The sequence below is a fragment of the Alligator sinensis genome, unplaced genomic scaffold (genome assembly GCF_000455745.1).
Source record: "Alligator sinensis unplaced genomic scaffold, ASM45574v1 scaffold809_1, whole genome shotgun sequence".
NCBI classification, from domain to species: domain Eukaryota; kingdom Metazoa; phylum Chordata; order Crocodylia; family Alligatoridae; genus Alligator; species Alligator sinensis.
The window spans coordinates 110,532-117,884 of NW_005841956.1; the positions used below are offsets into that span (position 1 = coordinate 110,532).

The window sequence follows — 7,353 nt, forward strand, 5'->3', positions numbered from 1 at the left end:
CACGAGGGCTGTGACATTGTGGCTGGGGTGGCCTGAAAGGGCCACTGAGCAGCACTGCAGGAATCATTGGTGGGGGAGGCAGGAGGGCAACCCGATTCCCCACTGTATTGAGGCTTCGCCAGTACTGCTGTGTTTGGGGTGCGGGAGTTACCATGTTTCCCCTGCTGGGAAAGTAACCTCAGCCAGGCAAAGAAAGGCGGCTTGGGGAAGGTCTTGCACTGAGAGGCCAGGTCCCCTTTAGAGCCAGCAAAGCAGAATCACCCGGGCAGGGAAGAAGCTACTTTGGTGGGTGCGGGACACGCTCATTCCTGAGGCTACACTATATGTGCTGCCACTTAGATGGCAAGCTGAGTGGGGCAGGGCCTGCCTGTTGTACCTGAGCCTATCATATCTGGCACAGCAGGGCTTGGATCTTGCTAGCTGTGTTGCACTACAAGTCCAGTGTATCAAACCCTCCCTGCTAGAGTCTTATACACCCTCTCACAGACTCAGACTCAGCTGCACTGGGCCCCTGCTTTCCCCTTCTTCTTGGGCACGTGTGTGCTATGGCTGCAGACGTTGTTCCTGCCCCTCAAGGGGAGCCAGATTCTGGGCTCCTCTGTGGAAGGAGTCTGAGTTTTTTGGGCATGAAACAGAAGTAGCTGAACAACCAGCCCCACATTGTGTCACTGGGTAGACCTGGGGCTCAGGTCCCAGCTGGGCCCCCTTCTTCTCACCCCAGTGTGACTGTGGCCACTGCTTTAATCACCTCTTCTTCTTTACCCCAACATGGCTACTCCTCTCTGCTCAAGTCAGCATTGCTTTCCCTCCTCACCAAGGGCAGGGGTCTCTTCCCCTCTTCTTAAAGTGACCACCGCATTTTCTACTGGGTAGGGACTCTTCCTCCCATCCACATGGCCACTTCCTCTTCTTCCTCACTCTAACGTGACCTTCCTAGTGCATGGCAGAGTTGCTTCATGTGCTGCTCTGATTTCCGCTAGTTGTGAAGGATTGTGCAAGTTCCCTTCCTCTGACACGAGGGAGAAAGAAGGGTGCAGTTTCTGCTGCACTACCCTGCTGCACTACACCTTGACAGAGCAAAAAGTCCCAGGAGCAGCTGCACCCAGTGGTGCTCAACCTATCTGGCTCTGTGGGTTGGATGAGTGGTTCAGGGTTGGTCTGCAGGCCGGATCACACATGCAGTCAGCCCACAGACCTAAGCCAGTGTGGGGCTGGCGTGCAAAGTTGGTTCGTGGGTGTGACCAGATGTGCTGGCCCAACCGTGTGCACTGGATCTGAATGACTCTCTGCACTGGTCTGACTCCACACACCAGACCCAGCTGCAGAGCAACCCCACATGTGGACACAATCTGGTGGGCAGGGGCACGTCATCCAGCCCATAGGGCTACCGACGGGTCTGGAAATTTGGCAGTGCCACTGCACCCCCACACTCCCACCGTGGTGGATCCTGCTGCCACTACCCCACTGCCAAATTTCCACACCTGTGAGGAGACTCATGGGCTGAATCTGGCCTGTGGGCTAGAGGTGAAGCACCACTGGCTGCAATATATACTTGGTACATCTTCCTGAAGTTTCTGTATTTGCTGCTGCTGCTGGGAAGGGAAGGGACACAAGGAGAAATTAGGTCATGCTCCCATTCTGCAAGGGTTTGGGTTGCTTAAACCCCGCTGGGATCAGTGATAAGGAACTTTTCACAGAAAGTTTTACATAATTTCCTCCTTTGTTTTGCAATTTCCAAGAGGACAGTAGAAGAGAAGAACCCTGGTTGCAGCCTGGTCTCAGATTTGCCCTGCCTGCCTTTGTTGCACAACTGTTTGTCTATCTGTACATCAGCAGTTTTTAAATGCCTGTTCCTGTGTGCAAGGCAACTTTATACTCAAAGTCCTTTCAATTTTCTTCCAGGTTGATGTTACACTGGGACACACAGGGAGGAGAGACAATTATGCCATTGGCACTTGTATTCGGAGAAGAACACAGAAACTTTGAGTTGCTAGACAAAATCTGGGTTCTTTACTGCCTCATTCATTTTATTGATGCCTTTCAAATGCCTGGGTAAATATACAGATTAGGAGATACCTGGCATGAAGTCACATGCCCGGGTTCAGTAACCACTTACAAGAGCATGTGCAGCCAGTGAGAAGATCAGCAGACAAGGTCTGGTGTGGGCAGTGGGAACATTTTGAGTTGAGTGTGGGCCACAACAAGGCCTGAAGTGGGCATTAGGGGATGGGTCAGCAGGATGTGTTTGGAGTGCAGCGGGATAGGAGCAGGCCTGGGAGTGGATGAGTGAGTTACAGGCAGAGTTGGGAGCCTCACGTGCTAGCAGAGGGGATTTCTTTCCTGCGTGACAGAGGGTAAAGGCCAGTGTGTCTTCCCTAACATCGGCCATCCTCCCTTGTCCCACAGCAGCTGTGGCTTGTGGTCACCGTGAATTAGAATAAGTACTCTCTGCTTCATCAGTGGGTCTAAGTGCTGTCCCCATCCTGTCTGGGCTGGAACAACTGAACCAATGAGATGTCCTTGAGGGGAGTCCATGCTGCATTATGTTATTCTGAAGTCATCACAATCCTATTGCCCTTAGATCACCCCCTCTTGTATAAACCTCACACCAACCTTTCCTTAGGAAGATGGGGTACATCACCCTCCAGAAAGTGGCACTACCACTCCTCCCTGTGATCAGAGGGGGTTGCTAGAGTGCGAGGAGTGGGGCTTACTCCCCACCCTAGACCAAGAGCCTCCATTTCTCATGGCACAAGGGCAAGACTGTTTGAGACCCCCGCTTGGCTGGAAGTACAGTCTCCACCCTTCTGCTGAGCTGGTCCATGCTGCCCCTCAACTCATAATATCTTCCTGCTCCCCATCTGGCTGGTGAATCTTCTGTCCCCGCCAGCTTTAGAGCCAATGTCAACAATGAGAGCAAATATGGAGCTTCCGCCTCTGAGCAGCAGAGCCACTATTGCTGGGAGGGGCAGGGCTGAAGGAAGGGCAGTAATGGGTTGGAAGAGGAATCTCCCAGATGACGAGGCTGACAGAGCATCTCTCTGGGAGTTTGCAGCGGGCACACATCCTATGATGTGTCACTTTAGCTACGCTCTCCTGCCATGGGAGGAGTAGAATGGCCTCTGGGAGCAAACAGACATTCTGGCACCGTTCATGACACTCCCCTCCTCGTCCAGGGAGTCCATGTGCCTCTTCCCTGGCTTCCTCTCTGCCTAGCCCCGCTTCATTCTGTTTGTCAGATGGCACCAGTCTGTCTATTGAGCCTGAAGTCCCTTGTCCCAGCAGCAGTATCCAGGTCATTTATAGTAGCATGATGCAGATCTTTGACTCTTCCCATTCCTGGAAATATGCTCCTCTCCTCAAAGACCTTGAGTGCAGATGCCTCTGCTAGGAAAACTCTCCCTGGTGATGTGGCTCTGAAAAGTCTTAGTCTGAGCTGCTCGTGTTTCCACTTAAATCAAAAGTGGGAACATCCAATTGAATTCATGATTTGAATTAGTGGATTTAATAGTGATTGAAACCAGTAAGCAGGAAGTCTTGATTTAAATAGTCCATTTTAATCATATTTGATATTTGTACTTTTTAGTTATTTTCCTAAGATTGCATAAAAACATTGATTTGCATCTAAATTTAGCATTGACATTAATTTTAATATATATTTTTTTGCTTTTACATTTTCTATTGTGTTAGAAAATGATGAAAAATATTTATTAAATGGTCAATTTTTTACTCATGATTTGCGTCAATCTGCATTTGGATTGAAATTGGAATTCAGTTAAAATTCAGAAAAATCACAATTTTGTATTGTTTTATTAAATGAAACTACCTTTTGTGGGACCACATAAATGGCTATTATGTAACTAAATAAAATAAGTTATCCAAACATATCTTGTGTTAAGAACTAAATAGTTCATTTAGAAGGCCATTTTATTTTTAGTTATTGAATTAAACTAGTTTTGGTCACCAGATTTTAAAACTAGTAGATCTCATCATCTACAGCTCATTTTTATTTGTAGCTTAAAAGAGGAAAACAAAATTTTCCTGCTTTTTCACTTCTTATTTCTCTCTCAATTTTGAATGACTTAGTCATTGAACTTAAGTGGTTCAATAAACTGAAAGAAAAAAATATTTTCTGGCCCACAGAAGAGGCTGCTGCAGTCAAAAGCTGAAGTACAAACTTAATTTCCAGGTGCTTACCTCTTGACTTCTTCTGATTCCGTGATATGACTTTCTTTAAAGCATGCACTGATCCACATTATTTATATTTAATTTAAATGATTATAATAGATTACAATATGCTTACGTTTTAGTATAGCTTGTCCTAAATTTCAAATTTAGTTTGAATTAGGTTTATTTTTAAATGCATTAAATTTATATTAAGAAATTATTAAAATTTTACAAAATGGATTCCTCCTTAAATAACTGATTTTGCCCTGCACCTATGGTTCCTCTCCTGATTTGTTTGACCTGTATCCTCCCTGGAAGTCTTATGTTGTTCTGATCTACATGAGAGATTCCCAAACCCAGTGAGAGCAATTTCATGCATCTGAGTTCTGAAACTGAGTTTTTTGTGCAGTGTTAGGGAAATCCTTATGTGATTCATTAATTGTTCTTACCCTTCCTCACATTGCAGCCCTAACTGCGCTGAAGAGCTGTCCCACCCAGCTCCATTCTGATGCCAATCTTGTCCTCATATAGTGAATTGCAGGGGTGATGAGGTTGCCTTTAGTTAATCATTCCATCTCCTGAGATAAGTGAGCATTCCACAGCTCCTATCTTCCAGCTGTCACAGTACTTTACTATCACATGAGACCCTAGCACAGCAAGAACTATCAGTCTAGACTAGAGTCTGACAACAGTGGCTTCTAACTCACTGGCACCTTGGCCTCAGATTTGGATGGTTTGTTCTTTGTCATACTGAAAACTTAGGAAAATCAAGAGTCTCCACTGGTGAACCAGGTTTAGTTGCTCACTGTTCTAGGATGACTTCTCTAGTGTCCAGACTGAAGCTTAAAAAATTAGGATCAGCATGTGCCTGGCTGTATGTGTAGGTCCAGAGACTGTCTGAGAGAATCCCATTGTAGTTACTACTGGAAATAATCATCCCACAACTCCTGAGTAGGCACAGCATGGTTTCTGCTACTCTGTTCACCAGATTTTATTCTCCCTTTCTTTCTGTATAGAACTGTATGTACAACAGAGCAGCTTCTATCTGGGCAGCAGGGCAGATCTACACCATTCTTCAGTTAGCAAAGAAGGTGGTGTCTAATGCTGTCCAGAGACACACCAGCCAGGCCAAATGCCAGGTGAACTATGTGCACCACTTCCAATTAATCAAACTTTCCTTGACTCCAGAAGAGCCCTGGGGGATTTTCCAGGCCACCAGATACTCAAGGGAAACTGGTGTCATCTGCACAGGCAAAACAGAATGGATGGACAAAGCTCTACTTTGTGGTAGCTGTGGTAGCAGTTTTCCTGGTCAGATCTGCAGCTGGTGTTAGACTAGTTCTGTTGGCTTCATTGGAATGCTACTGATTGCAGTTGGCCAAAATCCTATCAGATGTGCCTGTCATTTATGTATTTATACCGTGATCACCACAGAGATTGTGGAGTGCTGATTTACTGCTGCATAATCAATACCCTATGGTGCATTAGGAGAGAAATGGAAAAAGCAACTGGTATTCAAAAGGAAATGGCTGAAGGTTTTTAGGGAGCTTACCTAGCTTGGGTAGGTTATGGGGTAATGTGCTCTTGTGCAAATATCACAGGCCCTTCCACCAGCAAATGTCCAGGGGTCCAGTATTACATGTCTGAATTAGAACATCTCCAGCAATACAGTACCAGGCTGGGCAATCAGTTTAGTGCTGGCTCACAGTTACTTAATTGCTGATACCATTTCATAAATGTCTGGACTTTTGGAGGTCTCCCAAGGAGATTATCAGAACCAAAGACAACACTGTGATATTATAGCATCCCCCACAGAAAAAATCTGGGTAACCACTTTTAAGAATGCCCTGCAGTTTCTTGCAGAAGCTTCTCTGGGTGGCTATGGACCTCCTTTTATCTGTGTACAGAGGAACTGGCTGAGTTAATATTTGATCAGGACCTGCCTGCTGCTCTCTGACCTCAAGGCGTTTGTTCTTCAGGGATATTGCACATAATTTAGTTCTGTAATAAACCAGTGAAGTAATCTGCACCTTCGGCAAGCTGGAAGGAAACTGTAGAGTGTTTGATCCTGGACTTCAAGCACCAGTTCAGCTTAAAACACAAATAAGTGTTGCAATCAAAGAGACCCAACTATAACAGCAGTGCTGGACTGTCCTACAGTTGGAAACCCAACACAGTAGCCTTTGTTGTAATCCTGCACATCAGTCTCACCTGTCTCCCCATTCACTTGTGTTTTTATAATCATTTCTACCTGCACAGGGACCCTAGTGAAAAACTAGGGCCCCATTCTGCTAGGTGCTGTACAGACAAGTGACAAAGACAACAAAGAGCTCACAATACAAGTGGCAAACAAGACACAACAGGGTGATGTGAGAGACAAATCAGATGGGAAAGACAGTGAATAGAGCATAGCATATTGCAGCTCTCTGCCCAGCACCTGGGAAAGAAATGTCCTATCACCAAATACCATCTCTGCATCCAGATGCCTTCTCTTTCTCTGACCTGTCCACAGTCTCACGTTTTCTGAATCATAGGACTAAGAACCCCCATACAGTGAATTAGGCATTGAGCATATAGCTTCTGCCTGAGGTGTAGATTGTATTTTAGAAAGAGATCCAGTCTTGATTTAGTAACCTCATATGATCGAAGGAGGAGAAAGTGAATCGAAGGAGGAGAAAGTAGAAGGATTGTGGGTTAGGTTACATGGGGGTCAAGGAGAAAGGGATTTGGTGGTAGGGGTCTGCTACAGACCCCCACACCAAGGGGAAGAGCTAGATTTGGGGCTCCTGAGGCAGCTCTCGGAGACCATAAAAACTGTAGTCATGGCAGTAGTCATGGGGGACCTAAACTACCCAGACATCTGCTGGGAGACGCAGACAGCAAAGTCCCACCGTTCACACAGGTTCCTATCCTGTGTATAGGACCTCCACCTGACGCAGGAGGTACATGCTCCCACTAGGGGGAATGCCTTACTGGACCTGGTATTGGCAACAGGGGATGACATGGTAGGGGACCTACAGATCGGTGGTCATCTGGGGGACAGTGATCACCAAACAATAGAATTCATCATAAGACATCGAGTGGGTAAGGTAACTAGTAGGGTGAAAGTGCTAGACTTTAGGAAAGCTGATTTCAATGAGCTCAGGCGATTAGTCAAGGACGCACTGCAGAGTAGGAGTTTTGAAG

At 46.2% G+C, this 7,353-nt stretch overlaps 1 protein-coding gene across 2 annotated transcripts in view; it reads left to right on the forward strand.

The window, feature by feature from the left end:
• P2RY4 (pyrimidinergic receptor P2Y4) overlaps positions 1-7,353 on the forward strand; it is a 15,443-nt gene that overhangs the window by 646 nt on the left and 7,444 nt on the right. Inside the window, exon 2 of one of the 2 annotated variants that reach the window (XR_001357767.2) lies at positions 1,903-6,900. The exons of the other annotated variant lie outside the window; for it this stretch is intronic. The gene's annotated coding sequence lies outside the window, so the exon portion shown is untranslated. Of the gene's footprint in view, positions 1-1,902; positions 6,901-7,353 lie in introns of those variants that run through there. 2 annotated transcript variants of the gene reach the window in all.